Source organism: Rousettus aegyptiacus, unplaced genomic scaffold (genome assembly GCF_014176215.1).
Source record: "Rousettus aegyptiacus isolate mRouAeg1 unplaced genomic scaffold, mRouAeg1.p scaffold_m13_p_1, whole genome shotgun sequence".
In the NCBI taxonomy this organism is placed as follows: Eukaryota; Metazoa; Chordata; class Mammalia; order Chiroptera; family Pteropodidae; genus Rousettus; species Rousettus aegyptiacus.
In genome coordinates, this window is record NW_023416284.1 from 4966023 (window position 1) to 4992815 (window position 26793).

Below are 26793 nucleotides of genomic sequence, written 5' to 3' on the forward strand. Positions count from 1 at the left end.
AAACGCCTGCCGACTTCAGGATGTGGGACATGCTGCTTTTTCTACCTGGCGCTGCTACCGGTGGCTTCAACGTCGTGCCCCAGGGCCTGGTCCCTTTTTTCTTGCTTGCGATGGCCCAATAAACCCTTTCTATTAAAAAGACGTTCAGCCATGGAGGTTAAAATTTTCTTTAATGCAGTCGTGTGAGGGACAAATACACATCTGTTTCCTTGGTGCCATTGGATATCGGGGCTCTTTGTTACAGCCACCTGGTCTCCACCTTAACCAGCATAAGCGCCTAAATTGGTCTGAGGGTCCCTGCGAAGACTTGGAGGTGCCACGTAAGCAGCAGCCCGGGGGTCGCTTTTCGCCCAGGGTTTCCATTTGTAAAATGGAGCTATTCTTCAATTGTCAAGTGGTTTGTTAGCGCTTATAAACAAACGCAGTCACGAGCCCCACAGTGATGTTACGGGGAACGATGGGACCGCACATGCAATGGCGGTCCCATAGGATGATAATGGAGCTGAGACATTCCCGGGGACCAGTGAGTCACGGCTGACGCACAAGGCGTCGTCCACACGTCTGCCTTGCAGCCGGTCGTGCAAGAGCATAGCATATGCAATTACATGCAGTCCATAACGCTCGGCGGTGACAATAAACGACTATGCTACTGAGGCATGTGTTTGCTACACTGCGTCTTTAGTCATTATTTTAGAGGGCGCTCTTCCTACTTATTAAAAAAAAAAGTGTGCCGTCAGGCGCTACGCCATGTTAGACGGCAGCAGCCTCGCGCATCTTGTGTTTACTGTCTGTCTGGATTGCATCATTTCTCCTGGGCTTGATTTAATCTCGTGTTTTATATGTTTAGCGTAGCCTAAGTGTACACCGTTTGTAAAGTGGCCTGTAATCGTGGCCAGTCACATCCCAGGCCTGCAGAGTCACTCCCCACTCACTCGCTCACCCAGAGCAACTTCTGGTCCTGGCAGCTCCATTCATGGTGGGTGCCCTCCTCAATGTGCCATTTTAAATCTTTTATGCCATATTTTTACTTTTCTATGTTTAGATGTGATTAGATACACACGCACCATTATGTTACAGTTGCCGCAGTGACGAGGGGTTTGGGGCATGAGTCACTGTGACCACAGAGGTGTCTTTAAGCAATGGCTCTTTTATTTTTTCTTGTGGTAAAATATATATATATATAACATGAGAAATTCCATTTTGACTGTTCTTCAGAATATGATTCAGTGGTATTCACAAGATTGCGTAACTATCACCACTATTTCCAAAAATTTTCATCACTCCCAACAGAAACTCTGTACGCTAAGCCGTAACGTCCATTGCCTCCTCTCCGGCCCCTGCGACCACTGCTCCACCTCTGTCTCTGTGGACTTGCCTGTTCTGGACGTCCGACATTGCCGGGACCAGACAATGGGTAGCCTTTTGTGTCTGGCTCAGTTCACTTACCATAATGTCTTCAGCATGAACAGCACCTCATTTCCTGTTATGGCCAACTAACATTCCACTGTATGGATATTTTGCTCATCCATTCATCTGCTGATAGACACCTGTGTCGTCTCCACCTTGTGGCTACTGTGACTAAGCGGTGACTCCTAACAGAGGCTGGGAGAGGAAGTAAAAGGCATGGGCACCCTCTTTCCCAGAAGCCATTAGAATCTTGCAGAGGATGTAAAATTTCTTCTGCATTATAAAAACGGACCCAGGGCTAAACTAGGTTGACAATGCTAGCTTTAAAGCAACTGAAATTAAAAGAAAACTTTCAGCGAGAAGAATTATATGTCAATTACGCAGGAACCATTGTTATATATCACATAACATATTTGATAGGAACATGTGACCGAAATTCTGAGTGTGCAGCATTTATTCTCTGTGTCGTTTATCATCGGTTTCTCTGTAGAACTCACTCTTGGTAAAGACGGGGACCCGGTCTGCACGGCGCACGGTGCCTGTCACACAGCAGGCCTTTGACCAATGTTTGTGAGACGAAGGATGGGCGTAAGGAGCAGCCAGACGACAGCCCCCGGAGCCCCTCTGCGGGCAGCACAGTGGGCCCCGGCTGCCCCCTAAGGCAGGGCTCTTACCTGCGGGCCAGTTACCCAGAGGGCAACCAGGTGTATCTATCTGTTCCCGCCAACTTCCCACGGGAATCTAGCAGTTCCTTTCCTTACGACGGTGAGCGACAAGTCCTGGAGTTCTTTTTGGCGGCACCTGCGACTCTGTCAACGACAGTCACCGCAGACACCTGCCTGTCACGTTGCAGGCTCCTCACGGTGTCACCCACGCTCAGCACTGCGTTCACACGCGGGCGTTGTTACGCCGGCTGCTGCTGGGACCTATTTAACGTGTCAGTAAGGAGCACACGGACTACTCTAGAACAAACTGGGTTTTACCCCGTTTCGGTAATTACGGTAGACGGTAATGTTCTGCTTGGTCAATTCCCCTTTATCCGTGGGATCCACAGTCTTCGCCAGACTGGCAGAGGGGTCCGTGGCATAACCGAGGTTAAGGACCTGCTCCCAGGGCTTGCCTTGCTTTCCCCTCCGCAGGCATTCCTGCCACGCACCCTGTCCGGATCTCAGATTCACACCCCGACTCCCCGGAGGTCACGACCCGCGCGTGCGCAGTGCCACCCGCTCACCACCAGGAGGCGCTGCTCCCCCCAGGTCAGAGGAAGCTGGGGGCCAGCTCAGGGCTTCCTACCCCCCACGTCTTCCTCCTGGCATCAGAACCTCCTGGGAGCTTTCTCCTCTTCTATCTCTCTTTCCTTTCAAACTTTGTTACAGAAAAAAAGAAAAAGAAAAAGAAAGAAAGCGCATGAACCTCCAGGTAGCCAGCGGCCAGCTTCGGTGATGACGGCCCCCCACCGGTCGCGTTTTATCTGCGCCCTGCCTGGGGACCCTTCTAAGCGCCCAGATGCCTGGGCGCCACCCCAGCCCGGGGAATCGGAGTCTTGCGGCTCGCAGAGCTCGCAGACCTTTGGGAACCGCCACGATGAACCTGGCACTGCCTCTGGCCCCCGTCGGGTGACCCAGCACTCGTCTCCAGACATCACTCCCGGCTCTCAGGACCCTGACCTCTGACCCCTGCCTGCCTGAAGGTCTTTTCCCGTCGCTGACCCAAACCGGCCTGCTCACTCACTTCCTCTTGCTCAGGCCGTCGGGACTTGGGGAGCAGCCGGCTCCCGCCCTCCGGACAGTCACGCTTCCTGTGTCTCTCCAAAGCTGGCGTGAAGCAGCCCCGCCTCGCGCCCTTGGGCAACCACCCGCAGCCCGAGCTTCACGGGGCCTCTTCCTCCGCCGGGCCGCAAACCCCGGAGTAGGCCATTTCTCGGCTTTTCAGACTGGGAAGACGTGGTCAAGCTAGCAACACTTGAAGTGTCCAGAAAACTCCCTGCGGTGGGCTGAATTGTGACCCCCCCCCCCCCCCGCAAAAACAAAATAGAAAAATTCATATGTTGACATCCTGACCCCCAGTACCTCAAAAGGTGACTGTATTTGGAGACAGGGTCTGTCAAGAAGTAATGAAGTTAAAACGAGGTCACTAGGCTGGGCCCTGTTCCAACCTGACTGGGGTCCCTGTAGACGGGGGAAACTTGGACATAGACAAGTAGAGAGATGACTAAGTGAGGACCCAGGGCGAAGGTGGCCGCCCCCACGCCAAGGAGAGAGAGCCTCGGACGGCACCTCGATCTCCGACTTTCGGCCTCGAGCACTGTGAGGACACAAGTTTGTGCGGTCTGCCCCCCAATGCACACAGCGCCCAACGCCAGCAGAACCCCTTCCTGAATTCTGATGAACCACAATCTCCGAGGACCGCCAGAGGCAGCCGCGCAGGGGAGAGCCGGTTCTCCGCGCGGGTCCCCTGGCAGCCCTGGGCTGGGCCGGAGGGACGAGTCTGGCCCCACTCACCCCGACCTTCCGGGTTAGTTGGCTGCCATCTTTTTGCAGGAGGCAGACACACCCTGATCCCATACCAGGTCACCAGTTTTGGTGGTGACCTGCAGCCCAAAGGCCTATCTACCGGAGGCTGCTAGGCAGAAGCAGCTGCACGAGTCACAGGGCCCCAGGTGCCGGGCCCTCGATCAAAAACCATCACACATTCCAGCTGGGCAGCAGCCCCAGCGCAAGCTCCGCTAGGCACAGAACCCCGCTAAGCGCCGAAGGGGCTGCATGCCCCGTGCAGCCGGCCCTGCTGTGAGGGAGCAGCGGGGGAGGGGCCACACGGCCAGGGTCCGAGGCACGGTCACTTCGCCGGAAGCCACAGACTTATAACGGGGCCTTGAATCGGCCCCCTGCCCCCTCCGAGCGGAGTCTCGTGGAAGCTTCCAGACCGTGACATGGGGGAGTCGGTTTCTGTGCCGTTCCCACATTGCGAACACTTGCATCTCTTCCTTCTTTCTCATCTGGATTTTATGTTTCAGGAGTGACTCTTGATAAGAAAAAGACAACCCTGCAAAGTTACTTGTTTAGAGACAGGATGGTCTGCGATGTCTGTGTGTATGAAAATCAGACGAAGGCATGATGTTTTGCTGTGGAATCGATACCACAGGAGGGATCCTGGGGGCAGGGGGTGTGGTTCCAGGCCGAACGACCGCGACAGAAACACCTTGGCTGCAGAGCGCTAAGGGAAAAGGGGCCGCAGAGAGCCCATGTTCTCCCCCTCCATGGGAGGTGCTTGTGAGGTTGGAGCAGATGGACGCTGGTGAACTCAACCGAAAAGACACCTGTGGGAGAATAAGGCAGCTGCTAGGATGGCGGGGACACCGAGGCGAGGACGGGAACCCCGAGCACGGGGGACCCAGGTGGCCAGAGCGACGGGATCCCAATCTGAAGGCATGCAGTGGGACCAGTGAACGTCAAGCAGCTTCACGAACTGCGCCCCAGGTCACGGTGAGTCACGCTGGCCAGAGGAGGGCAGCGCCTTGTTGGAAGCCCTCATACAGCATCTGGGGGGTGAGTGCGGCCCCCACGGACCTGGCAGGTGCTGCTAGGAGGCACCTAAGACACCCACCCGATGCCCACTAGTCCTTGGGCACCATGGTAGCAATGCACAAATGTCTGCAAGGCACGGACCGCGTGCTGAATGAGTACTTTTGTTTTACCAACTTTAACTGCTGGTCCTGAGGAGAGCCCCAGAAGCATGTCAAAGGCCACTTCCTTTTTTTCTTTTTTTTTCCCTTAAACACGTAACAGCTACAATTTATGATTATTTTGTACATTTGCAAGCACAAGCTTTGAAAACAGAAAAGTAAGAATTGGGGTTTAACTATTCCAGGGAATCACAATCTAATTGCCTCAGTTCTCATCTGTGTCTCAGTTTCTGATCTGGAAAATGGGACTGTTATTACAATGAGCTCTCCCTCATGTAAGATTTGGAGAAGGGGGAATTCAGGGCTCCTAAGTTTTAAGAGTTCTGTAGGGTTCCCTCTGCCATCCAGCCGAACACGGGGGCAAAATGATCCAGAGCCTGTTTGTCAAGAGACCTTAATTACTGACCCGCCTCAGAGGCATGGTGTGATGCTTCATCTAAAGAAAGTGCATTTTTTAAGGGCATTGGGTGCCTGGATGTGTTCAAATATAAAGACACACACACACTTGTTTTTAATAACCTTTTTATTTTGGAATGATTTCCGTTTCTTTTGATGTTAACATCTTACATAGCCAAAGACACATTTGTCAAAACTAACAAATTAACGTTGATACATTACTTTTAACTAAACTAAAGATCTTTTTGGGTTTTACCAGTTTTTCTACTCATGTCTTTTTTCTGTTCCAGGATCCAATCTTGGATACCACACAGCATTTAGTCAAATATAAATAAATACATGTTTTAACTTTTTACTTTAAAATATAGATTTACAGGAAATTGCAAAAAAAAAAAAAAAAAAAGGGAAAGAAAAAGAAAGAAGTAGAGAGAGAGCCCGTGCACCTTGCACTCAGTTTCCCCCGTGCTAACATCTTGTGTAACTACAGAATAATACCGAAACCGGAAACCGACAGTATAATCTGCAGAGCTTGTTAAATATACATGCAAATATATATACATACATATATATATATATATTTTTTTTTTTTTTAGGCGAGGCAACCCTTGGTTGACTTCACAGATTGAAAGGACCTTGTCAGTTTACAATCTCTTATTTTTTATCTTTTACGCTTACAGCACCTTGTCTTCCTAGGTGGTCTCCCACCCAAGTACTAACCAGGCCCAACCCTGCTTAGCTTCCGAGATCAGATGGGATCGGGCTTGTTCAGGATGGCATGGCCGCAGACCATATATAAATTTTAATCAAATATTTTAAAACCCCACTTTGCCTCTCAGTCAAGAAGATTAAATACTTTCCCCCAGAACATAAAATTTGCATCTAGCTCCATCTGCCTTCAAACTCAAATCCAACCCTGAAGTTCTTGATCCCTCTCTTTAACCCATCGGCTACTGACTAACATGCCCAAACATCCCTTAAAAGCAGAACTGCACTCTGCCAAGGGTCTGGATAGCCTCAAAGTACTGGACCTTGAACTTCCCCAATTCATGGCCGTGTGTGTGTGTGTGTGTGTGTGTGTGTGTGTGTGTGTGTGGTGGGGAGGAGCCCCACTTTGTCTCAGTTCAATCTCTAACCTCATTCCCATGGACCCAACACTGCTTTTTTCCTGTCTCCTAGGAGTTCTAGAAAGATAAAGAGCTACATATGTATCCAAGTACATTTCTTCTACTCCCGTCAGATCTAAAGATGACAGAATGTATCCTATATATCTGCTCCAACGATGACAGAAGTAAATTAAATTGCCACAAAGACATCGGTTTCATCAAAGACCGGAACTGAAGCAGACCGGAACTGTTCCTGTCGTCTTGTTATCCAGGATGGTCTACAGGTGAACTCTACCTGAGAAGGGCCATCTTCTTGTTTCTATGGCATCATGAGAAGCAAAGAGAAACAGGAAAAGAGATTACTTGCAATTGATTTTACCTGAACTCAAAGTAATAGTTCATTTAGATCATAATCCTAGAGTGTGGTCCCTTTAATTTAAAAGTTCAGGACCCTGAATCAACTGGTGGTTGGGAGTAGGCAGACATTCTGCTGTCTGAAACTGGGAAAAATGTAAAGACTTCGGCTCAGAAGTCATCCCAAATGCTGCCTGGGTCAAAGCTCCCGTGAGGGATGGGGAGGGTTGGTCAGCCACTGCCATGGGCATTCCAGGCATTCCTCGGCCCCACTTCGGCCCACACCCGGCTCCAGGCCTGGGCGTGGTCACTCCAATGTGCATTGCTAAGGGACCCTCTCTGCCCTGGAGCTTTAAGAAGAAATAGAACAATTCCCACAGGAATCCCATTTGCACAAGAGGGCCTGCCGGCCTGCTTTGCTCCCCAGCCGTGACTAGCTTAGCCTGCAGGAGGGCCTCACAGTTGGAGTGTGCCAAGGCCAAGGTCAGACTCCGAATCCCCGAAAACTGCTCCCAGGGCCCTTCTGACTTTCACAGCGTGGTCGAAATGGAAACAGGCTCCTGTCCCCTCTGTGGCTGGGACTCACTGAGATGGAAAAGACAGAGCAAAGGACGGGGTCCGGCAGGTAGGCAGGAACACAGGAGGTGCCCTGGTCAGTGGCTGGATGGGGGCAGCGGGGGCGTGCAGAGGCTGGGGGGAGGGCCGTCACAGCAGGTGCCGTCCTTGGCCTTCATCACGGTATTGGAGGCCCCTTCACCTCACCAACGCTGGAGGCTTGATTTAGTCGGCGGGGTCAGAGAAGGAAGCCAGAGCACTAAACTGTGGCCTCGCCTCCTGGAGTCAGATGAATTTCCGTAAGCGCTGGACAGGACCACGGGGCCCGAGAACCGGAGTGCACGTGGCTCAGGGCCAGCGGCACTGGGTGCCGGCAGGACAAAGGCGAGGACCGAGGCAGGCTCGGGGAGCTCTGCCGCAGCTCAGGGCCTGCTAATGGGTGTGCCTGGTGGTCCAAGACCTGGAGAAGCCACCACTCTCTGCCTTAGCGGTCCATCCTCTGGTTGCCATGGCAATCCAGGGGGCCTCACAGTTCACGGGACCGAAGCTGGCATCTGCAGGTGGAGCTGGTGGGACGCAGAGAACTGACCTCTTGTCGTCCGCGATCCCTGGGAGGAACCATCCTCATGCTTGGAGGAGCCAAAACCACCATCATCTTCTGGTTCCCGGCACCTCCGGGGCCCAGCTTCAGCTGAAAGGAAGGAAACACTCTCCCCAAGGCAGACACATCGCCCCGTGCGCACACGAGCGCCTCCTTCTCATGCAATGACTGCGTCTGGAGTTCATCTTAAGGGGAGAAGGGGAATGGAGGAGAGTTGGCTTTCAAGTCACTCTGCAAAGCAGGTCCACAGGGCAGCGACGGCACCTGGGCCCACGTCCCAGGGCACGAGCCAGTGGCCCGAGTACCCACTCTCCGCCCAGACCGCTCTGCGTGGGTTCGAACCGTGTCCCCCTCCCCCTGAAGCGCGCCCTTAGCTGCCTTCGCTCACCGTGCTTGTTTTGCGAGACGGGAATTACGGACTCTCGCTCACGAGAGAAGGCTTAGAACAGGGCTTCTCACGTGGTCACTGCTCCATAAGCGCGGGCTACTGTCACCTCTCCGTGCACACCCCGCCCCGCCGTAAGCCGCCCAGGCTGCCTTTTTCCTCCGACACCCGTGGGCGGTGCTCCAGGGCCCCACGCTCGCTCCCGCAGCGGCTCCGCGGTCCAACCCGGCGGAGTGGCGGCATCCGGGGCCTCGCGCCGGCTCCTCCCCTCGGGCCCCACAACGTGCAGCACTTCTAGGGCAGTATACTTGCTGATTGCTTCCTTCACTATTGCTCACAACAACCAGCTAAGACACTGCCAAAGAAACACTCACAGCTGGCCCTGGAGGCGTCTCGGGGGGCAGGCCTGTCCCGCCTCTCCTGGGACCTGTGGGTAAGAAGGAAATCTGGGGAGGAAGAGAGGATGGAGGAGAGACCGGCAGCGGGTCCCCACCGGGTTGGCCCACCCTGGGCTGACAAGGAGGAGAAAACAAGTCAGCACGTCCCTGGAAGAGAAGAAGTGAGAAGGTGACAGTCATTTAAACGTCCACGTGTCTACGTGGAAAGGAAGCAATAGAATAAAGAGCCCCGACTGCTCCCCTATCCCGGGCACCCTCAGAGAGTGCACCGGTCAGAGTCCTGCCAGAGAAACAGAACCGGAAGGAGACAGAGATTCATTCACGGCAACGGCTCGTGACTTGGGGCTGCGAGGTCAGCCGGGCAGGCTGGAAACTCAGGCAGGAGCTGACGCTGCGGGGCACAGGTGGCTCTCCTTCTTCCCCAGGGCGACCCCAGCTTTGCCTTCAAGGCCTTCAACTGATTGGACGAGGCCCACCCACGTGGCGGAGCATCATCTTTATACTTGAAGTGCAATATCTGCAAACCGCCTTCACAGTGGCACCTAGATTTGTGTTTGGCTGAACACTAGGCACCTCAGCCTGGCCAAGTGGACACCGCAAACTGACCCCCACAGAGGCTACTTGTGGATCTAGAGACTGACTGCTTCGGAGGCTGACCACTGATGGGAAATTCCCTCTCCCAGGCAGGGCTGTTTTCGGGAGGGTCAGTGTGGTCTCTGCCTCAGCACAGGAGGTCCCAGACCCTGAGTTCCAGGCAGCGTGGTCTGAGCCAGCGGCTCGAGAGGCCTTCCGTCACTCAGCAGGACTCAGGATAGCAGAGCACCTTTATCAAGCCAGAACGCTGGTTCTCAGCCTCGCGGTGCTACAAATCACCTGGCAGCTTAGAAAATGCAGACCCCTCCCCACCCCCAGTTCCATGCCGGGGCCTCTGACCCCGCAGGTCTACAGTGGGGCTTCCGCAGGCGCTTTCTGCGGTGGCCCTGTCCTCAAGCGCAGGGACAAGCAGAAAGGGGCCCGACCCGAGGCCGGGCTGGCCCAGGGGGAGAACCCGCGAACACGGAACACCGAGCAGACGAGCCCAGGCAGAGACAGGCGCGCGGGAACGAGGCAGCAGCGACGTGTGCTCACGGCTGCGTCCCCCGCAGTGGCGCCGCCGCCGCACACGCAGAAGGGTCTGTGCATTCCCCAGGGATGGGGCGCATCCTGCACCCCCGCCGAGGTCTCGCGCAAGCACCAGCAGGGTGTGGGAAGGACGAAGACCAGGGACATGGCGGGTCCTCGATCCAGCCCGCCCTCCACTCAGAAACAGTTCCGAAGGAAAAGACGGCTCAGAAAAGCAAGGCCGGATGCACCTTCTGCCGCCAAGCAGAACACAGGTGAAGGTGGCCGCAGGTGAAGGCTGTCCCCCAAACAGAGACAACACTCCCTGAGGCCAGAGAGGCGAGGCCCCGACCTCACGCAAAGACAAATGACCACTCAGCACGTGACATCTGACCATGTTCCCTGAAACACGAAACGCGCCAAGTCAGGCTGCCCTGGAAAGTCCAACCTGCGTCAGAGCGGGGAGGTTTCGATCTGAACGTCTGCTCGTTTCTGTGAGGCGGGCGACTTCTGCGGCCACGCGGAGGCGTGAGGGCCCGGAGCTGGGATCAGAGCCCCCCACTTCTCACAGGGCCCAGGAGCCCCAGGCCCGACGCGTCCTGCTGCAGAGCCGACGCTGCTGGTCCCGGGAACCGGGGAGGAGGACGCGAGAGGAGCAGAAGTCACTGTCGCTGGGGGAGCCCAAAGTTCCTAGCGCTTAAGTGTTACACACTAACGAAAAGGCGGCTTCGGGTAACCAGGCTCTTAGACGCTGTGACTGCTGGGAAGGCAGGGGCCGCCTCCAGCCGGGAGATGCGCAGGGCGCTCGGGAAGCCCCACGTCCCGCCTTCGGAAAGCACGAATGTTCCCTGCGTGCACCACTGCCTACCGACCGAACGCCTACGATGTGCCGACACCAAGCTGGGTGCTGAGGACCCGACGGGGAGGACGGCAGACATCCTGGGCCTTGGGGGATCCAGAGAGAGAGAGAGAGAGAGATGGGCAGGAACTCACGGACATGCGGAATCATGGCTGTGAGCCGCGCTGACCCATGAGACGCGGCGGCTCCGAAGTGCACGGCCCGACGGAAGGAGCCCGGCAGCTGCCGAGAACCAGTCCCGGTTTTGCATCGCAGACGCCCCGCCAGGCATCACAGCAGCCCGTGGGTGCTGAACGCCGGCCGCAGAAGTCCTCTCGCATTTCACCATGACCGTCGAAAGCTGGAAGGACTTACTCTGCCCTGGCATCAATCTCATCCGGAAAACCTGGCCCCAGGATGGTGACGGTGGCTCAGAGGAGCTTCTGAGACCCGTCCAGATCTGTAGGTAACTTCCGTCCAGGTTGGTACCACGGCAGACAGAAACCTGCCTTCGGAATGGAGGTCCCAAGGATGGCGCCCAAAAAGACTTGGCTTGGGTGTTTTCAGCCTCGAAAATTACATCAGGTCCATGTCTGCTGAAATCAGCGTCCCCTGAGCCGCAGCCACCACTCACACACCCCGCAAGTTTCAGGGGCCACCTGTGCCAACCTGAAGAAAAGAAAAAACTCCAGCGAGTTCTCGGTAGGCGAGGTTGGTGCATGCCTGTCCCTCTGCTGATCCCACAGTGTCCCTGGGCAAATGGCAGCCACGCTTGCTGGCTCTTGGGCACTGCCAGCCAGAGCCTGTTGCCTCGGGCGTTTGCGGAGTTGGAAAACTTGTTCATCTAACGCTTCTCAACATTTAGAGCTCTTATGCTTTCTTTTTCTAATTCTTAGGGATGGAGCCTTGAGCAGCCAACTCTGGGAGGCAGCAGGTTCATTAAGAGGGAGAAACCCCACCAGCCTGGGTGCTTAAGAAAGCCTCCCGGGGCTCAGAGGCAATACCGTGACCGTCTGAAATGGCCCTTGCCTTAAGAGGGGTGTGTGTGTGTGTGTACACACACAAAGAACAGACAACATGAGAACAGGAAAATAAAAAAATAAAAAGAATTTTAAAATTAAAGAATTGAGTATTATAAGAGAGTTATTGTATCACCCGTAAGTCAGTTATAAATATGAATGTTTCAATTTTCTGGTGCAGCAGATGCTGTTGGCTGCCTACCCCAAATCCATGTACCTCTCCTCCACTCACAGGCCCCGAAGTGGTTCAGGTAGAGCACCCCCTCTCCGCGGTCACGGGCCTCGTGGGTTCCACTTCGGTAACCCCGTCCCTCCCGGCGATCGGCTGGGGCTGGCCGCAGGGCATGATTCTGGCCAATGAGATGTGTGGGAAAGTCAGCAGGGGCTGGGGAAAGGTTCCCTCACTCACGGTGAGAGACCCCAGGAGGAGCTGGGCGGGGGGCTCGCGGCGACGAAGCCAGCAGGCAGAGGACACAGAGCAGGAACGTGGAGAGGAGGTAACGCCTGGACGTGGCCGAGCCACTGGACGTAAACTGTCACAGCGTTTATGCTCTGATTATTTAAGTCGTTTTGAGTGGAGATCCCTTCTACTTGCAGAGAAAAGAATCCTAACTGATATATCACGTAATCTAAGCAACTTGGGCACCACCAATTACCTTGAAACTTTCTTTAAAAAGCAAACCATTTAACAGAAAACAAGGTCTCTGTCACGGCAGAAACAGCTCCCCTGTCCTCTCCCTGCAAAGCGCACTGTGCAAGGGGACTTCCAGGCCGCGGTGGCACCTGCCGGCGGCCTTTCACTTCCGGGTCGGCATCCGGTGATGGCAGCAGACAGGAGAGCACAGGCTGCCGACAGCATCGCAGACGCTTTCGACAAGGTCAGAGGGGCCAGGACCAGTCCTCGTGTCGGGCGAAGGGGTCCTGGGTCGGTTCTTCGGCCTTGCACCCCGTCCCTTCCCGTTCTCAGGCCGGAAATGCCCGGGACGACGGGTCAGGGAGTCCTCGCGGGCGAAGGATCGGGAGTGGAGACGCTGGAGCCCGGCTTTCGCAAGTCGCGTCTTCTCAACAGGAAAGGCGATTTCAGAACCTCAAACAGTTTCACAACGAAGCCCGGCCCGAGGGGCTGTAACGTCGATCTGTGTTTTGGAAGAAGCCCGGCAACCCCATGCGTCTCTGAGTAGGGACCGAGGGTGCTGCCTGCTCAGGGAGAAGGCGAACAGCGCCCCGACCACGGCAAAGCCTTCCACGGGCTCGCCATGTTCAGTTACCAAAAAAAAAAAAAAAAAGCCTCACTCTCTGGACCTCGCCTTCCCAATTAGCCATTAGGCATCTAGGCCCTGTAGGAAACTTGCTTTTCAGAACCAAAGACCAGACAACCAGAAAGGGTTCTCTAACGTCAAGGCCAAGTTTCCTACACAAAACACCACAAGTTCTCCAGAAAAACTCATTATTTCCCGAAGGCCTGCTTCTCCAGTTCTAAGTGCCGTGCCCCGAAGTCCATGGCCAAAGAAACCGGCAGAAAAAATGAAAAGGTGAGTTACCTGCTCCGTGGGGTGAGGGAGGGCAAGGCGTGGACCCCAGCCGTGGTCTTGCGGCTGGCTCCACCTGTCCGACCTGTCGGCCTTGCTGCCACCTCCGGGCCTGGCATGGCTGCGGGGACAGGGCTCGCTGCCAGGCCCACTCACCTATGGACAGGTGCCAGCTCACAGGTCCCTTCCCCTCTCTTCCCACCCCGTGACCGGCCCGCCCCGCCCTTCCCAGCCCCAGAGAACCAGACCCTGGAACTTCGCTCCTGAGTCATGTGGACTCTACACTTTCAGCTGGTGGAGAGAGAGGCCAAAAGGGAGGAAGCGGGCGGGAGCGGGGGAGGGAAAACCCGGCCCCCGGCCCCACCAACGGTCCCCTCGGCGATGGTCGGGAGGTGTGGCCGGGGAGGACCGGGAGCAGAGGCGAGGCCGGCAGGGTGACATCCGGGTCCCATCCAGGGCTGCTCTCTCCCTGGGTGGCTGTCTGGGAGGCAGCTCTGCTCCAGCAGTCAGCCGACTGGCCCTGCGGACACTGGGATCCGGAAGGCTCAGAGCCTGGCCAGGTGCCGGCGTCGGCGCAGGTAAAAGCAGGGAGAACAGCCACAGGGAGTAAAGGGGAGTCCCCGGGGCCCCCGAAGCTGCTCTGAGCACGGAGACACCCCCCCATCCTCTTGTCCTTGGCCCTTCGATAAGATCGCTGAGCACCTGGGGTCCTGTCTGTCGTGTGAGCCGAGGTCCTGTCTGGATGCTGACGGGCACAGCTCGTGGGGCTGGTGGCAGTGGGCCCAGCAGCACCGCCGCCTTCTCCTGCCAGCCAGGACCCACAGTCCTCAGCAGCCACATCCAGCTCGTCTTCCCTTTTCGCTCTCCAGCCCCGATGCCCGTCGAGCAGTAGGTTGTGAGCCTGGGAGCTCATAGCTGTCTGAGGGCAAGGTCACTGACGGGCCTGGCGGGTGGCCGGGCAGGCTGGGCCCTCCCACCCTCTGTGCAGGTTCGATCCTCTGCTTCGGAGGTGGCCCATTAAGCTGAGCCACTGGGAGCCACTGGGAGCCACTGCAGAACAGAAAGAGCGACCCTGGAGGGGAGCCATGGGCACCCCGAGATCTTTTGATACCTGGGGTTTCTGCGTGCGAGGCAGATGCTGAGACCTACACTCCCTACGAGAAAACCAGAGCCCGCTTCCCGAAGGAGACAGTGAAGCATGGGCGGCGGTTCCGACCACCCCACCCTCTGCCTCCGGTTACAGCCTCGCTCACGTAGGTGCTCACCTAGGCGGGAAGAAGGCCGCCTGGGACAGGCGTGGCCTCTGACCTCAGGGTTGAGTCAGTCGCTTTGTGAAGCCCCATCTCCAGGCCAGCGGCTCTCTCTGTGTGACCCCGGAGGGGCCGGCAAACAGCCTGGGTATCGCTCGGGGAGCCCGAAGCACAGCAGCGGGGGTATGACCGACCTCGGGAGGGTCCACCCTGCGCCCTGACTCCTCCTCCCGGCCCCCAAACAGCCAGTCTGCTGCCCTCCTCCCCCGCCAGTCCCAGGTCAGAGGCCAGTCCCCAAGCCCCGGCCGACTCCAGCCGGCCCCGGCCCTTAGATCACCAGCTGGTCACCAGGCTAAGACCGAAACTAAGGGGAGAAAAACGCTGGGCGCTTCCAGAAAACTGAACTGCACAGGCCTCACGACAAAGTCGTCAGCAGGGGCTCTGCCCGCCCTTTAAATTAATTACTGAGGGATGCGTTCGCCAGGCGGAGCCAAAAGAGAAGTGGAGGGCTCCTGCCTCCGGTTTAGTGGGCAAGAATCCTTTGAATTTCCGTACGAAGTCCCATGATAAGTCATCTGGGATCCCCCAAAGTGGGGAGGCGGCTTGTGGTCAGAGCTGGGTGAGTCAAACAAACAAATGAGCCGATGAGGTCAGCTTGCTGGCGACAGAACAAAGGAAACCACCCGGGGCTCGCGATGTGGAAGCGGCGGCCCCTGAAAACCCGCTTCTGAACCCCGAATCCAGGTGCTTCTCAGTAAGGGGTGATCTCGTCCCTCAGGGGACACTCGGCAATGTCCGGAGACATTTCTGGTTGTCACGGCTGGGGCTGGCGGGATGGGGTGCTACTGGCACCCAGTGGGTAGAGGCCAGGGGTGCTGCCGAACATCTCACCATGCACAGGTCAGCCCCCTGCCGCGGACGACCACTCCGCCCCAATGTCAACGCTGCCACTGAGGAACGGTCATAATACAATGAAAAAATATTTTCTGATCTTTAAAAGTCCTGGGCTAATGGTCACCTTTAGTCACGGGACATGCCCCTCAGTCCAGAGGGACACTGGTGGGGACATCTCTTTCTTACCTGCGGTGAGGCCAGGTGAGAACGGGGTCGGTAGCTTTGGAGGGGCCTCTGGGAACAGACCCCCGCCGCTTGGGGGAGCTGCCCGGGGTTCACGTCCTCAGAACTTAGCCCCCCGCTGTCAGCTTTGAAGACAGTGATGGCGCCCTCACCCTCGCGGCAGGCACCTCACCTGCAGCAGGTGCTTCCAGGCGGCAGTGACCTTTCACATACTTTGTCTCGCCTGAATAAATGAAAGCCTCGCCCATAAAAGCGGTCCTTCTGCGTTCCTGACCTGCCAGACCAGTGGAACACAGAGGTGTCACGTCCAAGTGCGCGGGGCGGGGGGGGGGGGAGGTGATGGGGAAGGGAGAGCACATGTCCGCCTACACGTCACACGCAGGCCAGGAGGCTGAGAGGTGACCCAGCCCCCCAACACCCCGACTGCCAGAGACACGCTGAGCGTAGGGGCCACCCGAGGAGCAGGCCTCCTGGCGCCCGAGGCCCTGGAAACATAAGGGCACCTTCCACTCCTGAGCTTTCCCTGGCCTGCCACGAGGCTCAGCAAACAGTCCACAGAGACCAGGGCGGGCTGGCTGGAGGGGAAGGAAACGTGCCCGGGGCCCGCAGTGGCCGCCGCCGCCGGGCTGTCAGGGACGGCGGGGTGGGGGGTGGGTGGGATGGGGGGGTGGGCCCCGCCCGGGGGTGGGCCCTGCCCGCCAGCTTCATCCACCTCTGGGTTGTTCGGGTGTTGTTACTAATTTTATAATTTTAAAAGGACGTTTAAAAAAAAGCAGGAATGAGGACAGAATATGTCGTACCCACACGCACTGTCCTGGGAACACAGCTCACCTGCCCAGGAAACTCACGGTGCAGTCCGGCACGGGCTGCGGATCAGGGTTCCCAGACCCCCACGACTGCCCCAGCGAGACTCTGCAGAGGCCGGAGAGAAAGGGCGGAGGCGGTGGGACAGAGAGCCCCCCTCTCCAGCTAACCCCGGGGAACCAGAGAGACCAGCCCCGCACCAGGCCAGGCGCCCACGCGGGAGAGAGGCCGCGGGCACGACATCCCCTTGTCTCCTGCCCACAGCCTCGAGCAGGCGAGGGTCCCCTCAGACCGTGACAAGGTGAACCCGAAGTTCACGATAAGGAAGAAAGTCGTGTGCGGCTAAAATGCACCCCACCACTCCTGCCCAGCCTGCAATCAGAACGAGGCACAGCCTCCCAGAGCTGCCGTGCCGGCCACCGCTGCGCCCCACTTCCCAACCCTCAGAACCCCCGATCCGGTTTGCCAAGCCTGATGCTCGGGGCTGTCGCTGCTACTAAAAACTTACTTCTCTCCCCGATGAGAGCTCCAGGCTCCCCTCCGCTGGCTCTGCTGCCCATGGCCTGCCGAAACACTCACACGGAAGTGTCCCCAAGACCTTCCGCCTCCCCACGTTCCCCTGTCCTACCAGAGGAGCCCAGACACTCAGAGACAGGGCTGCAGCTGGCTGGACAGGGGCTGACCTGGAGCCGAGCTGGGACACCTCACATGCTCTGACATTGTCACGGCATCTGCTGTCACTAACCTCAACTGCGAGAGTAGAAATGCCACGTTTGGCTATAACAACATTGCAACGTTTGGCCATAATAATGTTACATTTTAACGATACAGTGCATACTGTAAACCGCTGTAAAGAAAAAACGGTTAAGCTGGTAAAATGACAATCACCTCTGTGCGGCAGAGGGGCTGCCCCACGCAACAGGGCAGCGGCTGCCGGCAGCCCAGCCTGGGGGCCTGGCATCCGAGAAGGCTGCCAGCTCTGGGGGTGGCGAACCGGTGATCTGGGTCACAGGATGGAAGAGAGTGAAAGAGGCAGAGAAGCCAAGCAGGCTGAGCACAGGAGACTGCACTGGGCGGCGCCCTGATGGGGGGCCTCCTTCCTGCCCTCCCGAGGGAAGGGCCCGAGGAAGCACATGGGGACCCACTGCCCGAACGTGGTCGGTCAGCTCCAGCCTGGCCCGAGAGAAATTACAAAGGAAGAACGAATGTCTGTGGACCCTCAAGTGCTGTCCCTTCTGCTCCTGCCCCCACGTCCTCTCCACCGACACAGTCAAGTATGCGACACCTTTAGACTTTGCCCGACTCTGGTTCACGGAGCAAACCTGCCCTCAGAAACACGCCAGCCACCCGGACACGCACACTGGTCGGCTGAGCGGGAGCCTCGTCCTGTTCGGGGGATTTTTGCATTTGCGGGTAGAGTCGATTTGCTGTCTGGCTTAAGCCAAAAGAATGAAGCTCTAATTTTTAATTTTCAGCCACAAACCAGCTCGTTGAAGGAGACAGGGTAGGCGTGGCCGTGGGAGATTTTTCTGGGATCACAGACCAGGGCCTTCTGCCCACTCAGATGCTGGCGCTCCTGCTTCTGGGCCTTGGGCATCCTCCGGGCCATGGTCAGACCTCCCTTCCTGGGAGAAGCACGCTACACCCCGGCTGTGGGCTCCCAGCGCCCACCTCGAGCACCGCCCATCAGCCCGTCACTTGTCCCTCACCTCACCAGACACAGGGCGAGCTTCCTGTCTGTATGCTCAGCACCTGGCACAGGAGCAGCACATGGCGGATGAAGGTCTGTTGAAGGAGAAAAGATGGATGGAAGGCAGAAGGGAGGCAGGCAGGGCCGCCGGCTAGCTCGCCTTCAGAGTCGGAACTCCAGGCTCACACCCGCCGATAGTCTAGTCGCCTGGCTCAGTGGCGGGGGTACCGTCTGTGCGAAAGGATGTACAGCGCAGGTGAGGCCGCAGGTGGGAAAGGGTTTAAAAAACTGCAAATGTAAGAATCTACGCTTGTAGTTTAGACTGTCTCTGAGCACACCTCACTTCTAAGTTAACAGTGATCGGGGCTTTTCACAAGTTCGTTTGTAAGCTGGGTGCGTGGAACAGGGCATACCACACCCCAACGTAACCGTAAGGTCCCCTGCCCGTGCTCAGAGCAGACCTGAGACACCCGGAAACACCTCGCTTCATCCTGCATCTTGGCACCCCGCGCGGTGGTGGGCCGGGGGTGGGGGTACCCGGACACGTGGTCAATGAGTGAAAGGATGAATACGGCGGTGCAGCAGCAATACCAGGCGGCCCCACTATGCGCCAGGCACTGTTCTAAAGCCTTTAGCTGCATCACTGAAAAACAACCCCTCCCCCAAAGGCTATCGGCGTCAAACCCCCAAAACCTACGAATGTGACCGTACTTGGAAAAACGTGTTTTTGCAGATGTGATTAAGACTCTTGAGCTGAGATTATCCTGGACCATGTGGGTGTGCCCCGAATCCAGCGACAAGTGTCCCTCAGGAGATCCGAGAGACAGAAGAGACAGACGCAGAGAAGGTGACGTGAGGACGGGGCAGAGACCGGCGCGAGGCAGCCCTGAGCCCGGGGGCGTCGGGGGGTGCCGGGGCGGCCACGAGCGGCCAGCGGAGGCCGGGAAGGGTGCTCCCCCCAGCCACCCGGTTTGTGGTGATATGTTATAGCAGCCGCAGGAAACTAATAAACTCCTGGAGTCACCAATTTACTCAAACGACTGCCACAAGAAGGGAGAGTGGGGTTTGGGGGGGGCGGTCCTTGAGGAGGGGAGAAGTAAGAATGAGGCCTGTGCGCAGCCTGACTCCCTCGTTCCTGTCCTTCCTCAGGACGTACCGTGACCCCCAATATCGTATTCTGAGAATATTCTCATATTCTGCTCATCCCGACTCTCCTCGGATAAACACATCACCCCAACTTCATAGTTAGCTGTAATTCGCAGCAAATGACATGACTAATAACGAAAAGCAACAAATCAAAGCAATGCTGTGTTTTCGAATGACACCTTTTCTGTGACACCGGGTGGGGCAGGCTCGCCCGTGAGATCACTGATTGATCGACTCGTCCCTGACACACAGTGCTAACCTGACATCGGGCTGGGGGGTCTCTGACCCTACAGTAATTGAGAAGCAGCAACTCAAAAGGCAGGAAGAGGTTTGCTGACATCAGATTCACTGACGGAACCAAGGCGAGACCGGGAAGGGGGGGCACGAGGGAAGGACCGGCTGTGCTGTCAGACACACCCCCGACACTGCGAGGCCCCGCGCTCTGAGGCCCGGGCCTTCGGGCCCCCGTTCCTCACCACCCGGCACAGCCCCGAACAGCCATGAGCGGTCGGAGTGATCACATGACTCAGCAGGGACCGGTAAATCGTGTTCGGTCTTTTTCAGGCCGCATACTGTTTCCATGTGTGCCGGGCCCCTCAGTGAACTCCAGGGTGGTCCCCCTCCCAGGGGAACGAAGCCGCCCGTGTCCCAAGCCGAGGGCGTCCCACCCGCTCATCTCTGTTTACTCTGCCCTGATGCGGTAGGGGGTGTGGCCACCTCTGTGTCAGCGCAGGGCTCGAAACACAGAAGGAGCGGACCTCGCGTGCCCGACGTGGGCACGACCGGGTAAAGGAATAGATTAAAAAGATGGACGAATGTGAGAGTTCTGATCAAACGTGTGAAGTCCTCACTGGGCTCTCCCTCCTCTCTCTGCCGACTCCGCCTCGAGCTTCTCTTCCATAAGCTGCTAGGACCGTTTAACCATGGAAACAGCCATGACAGCATCAGCGCCCCGGAGGGCAGGTCCTTGCAATCCAGGGGATCAGGACAAAAATGTAAGAAATGCTGTGTCCTTCATTTTTTTTTTTTTTAAGTTTAAACCGTTGACATGACAAGACACTACAAAGATAAAAGGGCCGCAAACAGAATTAGAAACTGCGGTGGGCGGACCCTACAGTGGCCCAGATGGTGGTGGCCTCCCAGAGTGCACGCCCTCCTGTAGTCCCCTCCCCTCGAGAGTGGGCGGGACCTGTCTTGCTCTAACCCACAGGATACGGTGACGAAGGCTGATGTCACTCGCGCTACAGCAGTTCTCCAAGTGCCTTCGCACCGTTCCGGTCCCCGTGTGGCACCCTGCAGTCCTCCTCCATCACGGCTGTGGCAGACTGACGCGGAGTCACACTACGCACCTTTGAGCCCTGGCTCTGCCACGGCCACACTTGTGGCTGGCCATGTGACCCCCTGGGCCTCAGTTTCCTCACATATAATATGGACAGGGCGGTAGCTTCCTCGCAGCGCTGTTACAAGGATTAAATAAGGTAACAGCCCTATCCCACGGTGACCGCTCGGTCAATGTTTGCTATTTACGTGTTATTCATTTACCTTCTGTCGGCCTAGCTGGACCGTTGAAGCCGTGTGGGCAGCGACGGTCTGTCTCGCCACCCTGTTCCGCAGCCTTGACCCTGACAAGGATGGAGAAGTATTTGTCAACAGATGACCTGTCTCATGAGATTCCCCTAGCAACTCTGTGGGGTAGGGAGCACAGGAATTATTTATTCCGAGATAAGAAAACGGGTCGAGATATGTTAAATTCTTGCCCAGGAAGTGAGGGGTAAACAAGGACCATCTCACTCACAGTGTTCTTTAGACTTCTCCACTGCCTTAAATAACAACTTCTACCAAAGTCATTTTGGCATATATTTAAGGATAAACGTAAGAGTTAGCCTCCAGTACAGTAAGTAATTAGGTGTCAAAGGCAACGACTCACGTAAATGAGCAGAATTAGTACACAGTCAAAGCTCCTGTTTCTGGAAGCATTAGGGAGAAGGTACGATTCTCTGGGAATGAGAGGCGGGGAAGTGTTTGCTCTCTTTTTTTTAATTCGGTGTGGAATGCTGTGGTTTATGAGTGGCTCCAAGGGAATGAAAGTTTTGAAGTAGTTTGGGGTTAAATGGCTTTCGAGGGGACAGGACAATCCTCGGCGGGTGCCAAAGTGGGGGTTCTGGAGCGCCGTTGGTCCCCGCTGCAGACTCAGTCTGGAATATAACTTTGGGCCTGTCCCGCCTCCTCTGCTGCCTCAAGGCTCTGCCCAGATCGGGGAGGTGGGCAGTCGGGGCAGAGAGCTGGCTGGGTGGTGCCCAGAAAATCTAAATTCAACACAGCCCCGCCCCCCGCTCCCCCCACCCCCCCACCATCCAAGCTGTTCCTCACAAGGTTATCAAGAATGCTTGCCTGTCTCTGAGGCTGGAGGTGAGGGTTTTGAGCTTGGGTTTGGACGGATAACTCCGAGAACCAGCCCCTGGAGGAGGAGCTGTACTGCTCAGTGGCGGACCACAGGGTCCAGGATTTTAAGCTTGCTTCCCCCGCTCGCTGGCGGTGGGCTTCAGAATAAAGGGGGTTATAGTGGCAGCGGTCATGTCCACTTTCAAGCCCACTTTAATTCATTCTGGTGTGAGATGATGTGACAGCCTCAGCACATGTTTGACGTCAGGGTAAGGAATCGATATGGCTCAAGTCAGCTAACACCCGTCCCCCCATAGGGACACCTCTGCCCATGAGGCCTGGAGGAGGGGGAGGGCGGGGCGGAGGTTCCATGACTAGATTGGTAGACAGGGGCTCCATGCGTGGGAGCCCTGCCCCCCACCATGCACTGGGGTCAGTTGCCAGCTGCCCATGGGGGCATAGGGGACAGGGTGACCCTCTTTTGCATCAGCCCAAGGCATTTCACTACATTTACATATCTGCAATATTAGTTAACAACAAGGACACAAAAAGAAAGCAACAGTTTTTAGGAAGTGAAAGGGAGGGATGTTTGCAATGCAAACATCGGACAAACAAAAAGCTCCAGAAGCCTCACCAGATCATACCAGCGGGGGAGGGGAAGGCTCTCCGGAGTTAAAGCATTAAACACCTGTGAAAGCCAGGCTTTCTCCCCGACGATGCCTGGGAGCTGCCGCCGCAGCCTGCTCCACACTTTATGTGCATTTTCTAATTTATTTTATACGCTGACTCTATGAAGTGGGTCCTAACGCGAGCCCAGTTTTACAGATGACGACCCAAACCCGGGAAGGTGAGTCACAGCTGCAGAGTCATGCAGCTTGTGACAGAGACGGATCCTTGACTCGATGCCAAGTGCTCAGTGGATGCCGAGGGCCCCAGTGGGGAACTGAGGTGCCTTTGAATGGAGAAAAAAAGGTCCCCGCTCACCGATGGGCCCTGGCAGCTAGCAGCCTATCGCCTACAGCCAGGCCCAAATGGGAGGGGACAGCCCACCGGCCTTCGACCTTTGTTCCTAAGGACTCTTCAGTCACTCAAGGTGAGATTTACAGGGGCCCCTGCCAGCCCTCCCTGACTGACCACACACGAGGGGCCCCGCATCACACACCCTAAAAGAAAAAGATGCCATTTCTGTCGGTGCTGGAGCCAGTCCTCTCTTCCTCACAGTGTGATGGGAACAGGTGTTCCTGCCCGCCGCATCCTAACACGACAGATGCTGCGACCCCTCGGGGGAGGGGTCAAACCCGGCAAGCACCGCTGGGGAGCTGGGGTGCCACTGCGCCTGCGTCGCCCCCTAAGGAGGCGAGTCCCCGGCCGCCCGGCCCCACAGAGAACGTACCGCCACGAGCCACCCCGGGGCTGCTTAACTCTCCAGGGTGGCTGGCAGGGGTGGGCCTGGTTTGCTTGGGGTCACCCAATATCTGAGAGGGTGAAGGGCAGGGAATGGACATGGGGCCTCCAGGGCAGCCTCTCTCACTGTCTCCCCACTGTCCCTGCCCTCTGGCCCCTAGCGGGGCTCGGCCATTCCCCTCTGCCAACTCCCCCTTCACAAAAACCCTCCACCAGGCTGACTCCACCCGGAACGGACTGCTAAACAGGCCTCGCACGTTCCACATTTCGCTCATAATGCCATTCCCTTCGATGCAGCTTCCCTTCCTCTCCGGCGGTGCCAGAGTCCTGGCTGCCCTCCCAGGCTCAGAGCAAATCCCACTTCCCACGAAATGTCCTGCCTCTCCCCAGCACCGGGAGCCCCTGAGATCCAGGACACTTACTATATTGTTACATCCCCCAGTTGGCCATTAGACACTCAGCACTGCCCAGCAGTCCTGCATTTCATGCACGCATGCATCCGCCCATGCATCCGCCCATGCATCCGCCCATCCATCCATCCGGCCATCCATCCATCCACCCGACCAATATTGAGCAGGCACCTGCCATGTGCCAGGCGCTGTTCTGTCACGTCCCTTGTCCATTCTCTCTCCCATTCTCCAAGATGACTATTTCCCACCTTCTGCTCCACCACCCACCCCCTCGGCAATCTCACCAGGTCCGGCGGAATCAGACACCATCTTAGGCACAGGGACCCCCTGCCCTGGCCTCTCTCCTACACTCCGAGTTCCAACACCCAATACCATCTCCACTGGGGAGTCTACCAGGCAATGTGTTAGCCGGATCGGAACTCCAGCTCCCCCATAAAACGATGCAGCCTGCTCCTCCCAGCTCTCCCCCTCTCAGTACATGATTCACCCATCTATGCAAGCCACAGGCTCTGCAGGCATCTTTGTCTCTCTCTCTCTCTCTCTTTTTTTTTTTTTTGCCCCCTCCCCCAAGTCCATCCAGCAGCAAACTGTTGGCTCAACCTCCAAAGCCTACCGCCTGTATCGTCTCCACGCTGCAGTTCCAGTCCAGGCCGCTGTGGCTTCTAGCTGGACCGAGAAACAGCCTCCAGAGGGTCCCCCTGCCGCCCCTCTGAGCTCTGGGCATTCTCCACGCGCCAACCACGGCGATCATTCTAAAACCTAAGATCACGAGAGGTGCAGCTCGAAACCCTGCAAAGGCCACCGCACACTGAGCGGAACTTTCGATGCTAAGTTCTCAGGGCCGACAAAGTGCCCTGGCCCCTGCCTGACTCCCTGCTGCCCGGCACCCTCAGCAAACCTCTCATGTGCACCAAACGCAGGTATGCGTTTGCTGGTCTTTCTGCCTGAAAGTCCTCCCCTCCCCTTAGTGAGATAGCCCGCCCCCCCCATCAAAATAACCCTCCCTCCCTGGCACGCCTCCCCCTCTTACCCCTTTACAGCACTTCCCACAACCTAACATTGTCTGACGTATTATTTTGTTCATTTATCACCTATTTTCTCCACCAGAAGACCAGCTTCACAAAAGCAAGGAGGTGCCTGTTTGGTTCACTGGTGTATTCTCAACGCTGAAACCACGCCGGCACAGTAAGGATCCAATACATATTTGTCAAATGATTGAATGAATGAGTCCTATCTAGTTATTTTCTTATTAGATATGATCTGATCGCCTCGAACCCGAGGCTGAGCAGCCCGTAACCAGAGGCAGCATCCTGTTCATTCTGTCATCTTCTCACCCCTCCTAGTCCAGGGGCCGGTTACAAGGGCAGGTTCAGGGCTGCGAAGGGCAGTCAGGTGACTCGATCAATGGGAAGTGCTGCCTGGCCCGCACTGATGGGAAGGACCTGGAGGCAGGTCTAGGTTTAGCATTATCGATTTGCAACGTGTGCCAAGGGCATGGGGTGAGGAGTAAAAGTACAGCCCAGGGACCCTTGAGGCCAGAGAGAAAGCTGACTGGCAGGGCAGAGCAGGCCAGTCCTGACCGGTTTTCAGGTTTGGGAATCTCAGGAGATAGGTCACTAACCCATAGGGCAGCCAGGGGCCCTGCCGATGCTGCCCCATCAGCTCTCAGTCCCCGTGGACAGCTTCTCAAAGGGAGTGCTGGCAAGTACGGGAGCCTCCCTGCCTGCTCAGCCCACCAGCTGGGCCACTGTGCACAGGGCTTGTGGCTCATGCAGGACACAGGTTCAGAAGAACAGCCATTTTTTCCCAGAGCTCTCAGACCTGGGGGCAGAAGTGGGACTGGCCCCACGTCACTTACAGCAGCCATCCTGCTCTCTTGACGTGACTCTCAGCATCTGCTGAGAGCCCCACAGGCACTTTTCCAGGAAGCCCAGCTACTCCTTGCTGCGGGAGGCCAGCGCGGAGGCGCCAGGAGGGCCCGGGCGCTGGGCTTTCCGGGCGGCCATGCGGGCGCCTTGCTCGCTGCACCCCACCAGGCACAGAAACAGTGGACGCACCAGAGCGCGTGCTCCATACCTGCTCCCTGGCCACATCCGCCTCACTTGAAGGAGGGGGTCTTCGCCACTGCCGCCTGCTCATGCCGGCCACGAGCCTGGACGAGGAGCAGCGCCCTCCCTCGGTCTCCACCCTGACCTGCAGCTCCCAGGCGGGACAGTGCTCCAGCCAGCGGAAGTGGGGAGGGGCGGGTCGCTCTCCTGTTCACCTTGGGGACAGGAAAACTGAAACCCCTTCCTGTGCCTCTTTAAAAGACAAGTTGGCGGACTTGCAATCTTCAAGCACCCCACTTTAGTGACCCAAGCACTGTGCACATTCCCTGTGATTTTTCGCAGCCGCTTTGGGGAGCTGCTCTCAAGGCCCCCATTCTCGGGAGGTCTAGGTGTTTGCTCCGGTCCCACATGGGTGAGCAGCGGCAGTAAAACCAGGGCCCCATCCCCGCTCCTAGACCAGTGGGCTCTCCTCACCCAACGACGGAGAGTGAGGAAGAAAGAAATATCCAGCCCCGCAAAACCCAGGAAAGGAATCCTTTCCGGAGACTAGAAAATCAAAGAGCATTTTGTTGCCTCTTGGAAATTCTTCCCTTTACGATTCGGAGGCCACACACTCCAACGGGGTTTCCATTATTATTATTATATTATTATTATTATTAATTATTATTATTAAAGTCCTCGCTCTAGCTCCGGCCTCCTCCTCCAGGAACTTCCGCGCCGACCAAGCACACAAGCGTTTACCTGCGCTCGCCCTTGGACGCGGCGAGCGGGTCGCGCGGGCCTCCAGCCGCCTGCTCCCCGGGGCTCCGCGGCGAGGCTCCCGCGATGCCCGGCCCTGCGCGGTCGCCGAGGGACGAGCCCGGCTCTGAACAAGCCCAGGCAAGCCCAGGCGGAGCCCGCTGCTGGGTCCTCCCTCCTGCGCGCGCCGCCCGGCCCCGGGGCGGGAGACTCGTCCCTGCTGCCCGAGCTCTCGGGAGTGGGTGCGCCGCACACGGACCGGGCGCCGACACCGCCTCCACCTGGAAAGGGACGGGGCCCGGGCGGGGGACGGGGGACGGGGAACGGCGGCGCGAGCCCGGGCGGGGGCGGGGCGGGGGGCGCTGCGGGCGCCGGGTCCCGTCGGGGGATGGGGCGCGCGCTCGGCCTGGGGGCAGGCGCCCCGCGCGCGGGCCAGCCCCGGGCCCCTCGGCTGCGCTCCCCTGGCCTCCGCCCGC

The 26793-nt window shown here is 57.1% G+C and overlaps 1 long non-coding RNA gene and 1 pseudogene across 3 annotated transcripts; both read right to left on the reverse strand.

The window, feature by feature from the left end:
• Positions 1 to 6153: 6153 nt before the first annotated feature.
• On the reverse strand, positions 6154 to 6272 carry LOC118605037 (annotated as a pseudogene).
• A 1130-nt stretch (positions 6273 to 7402) lies between these two features.
• Positions 7403 to 26396, reverse strand: LOC118609313. Of its 3 annotated transcripts, none has more exons than XR_004953250.1 (2): positions 26321 to 26396; positions 7403 to 14418 (listed from the first exon to the last, which is right to left on the reverse strand). It is a non-coding gene; the product is annotated as an uncharacterized LOC118609313 (long non-coding RNA). The 3 variants fall into 3 exon arrangements; XR_004953248.1 differs by lacking the exon at positions 26321 to 26396 and adding an exon at positions 15699 to 16329; XR_004953249.1 differs by lacking the exon at positions 26321 to 26396 and adding an exon at positions 14634 to 15302.
• Positions 26397 to 26793: the final 397 nt, after the last annotated feature.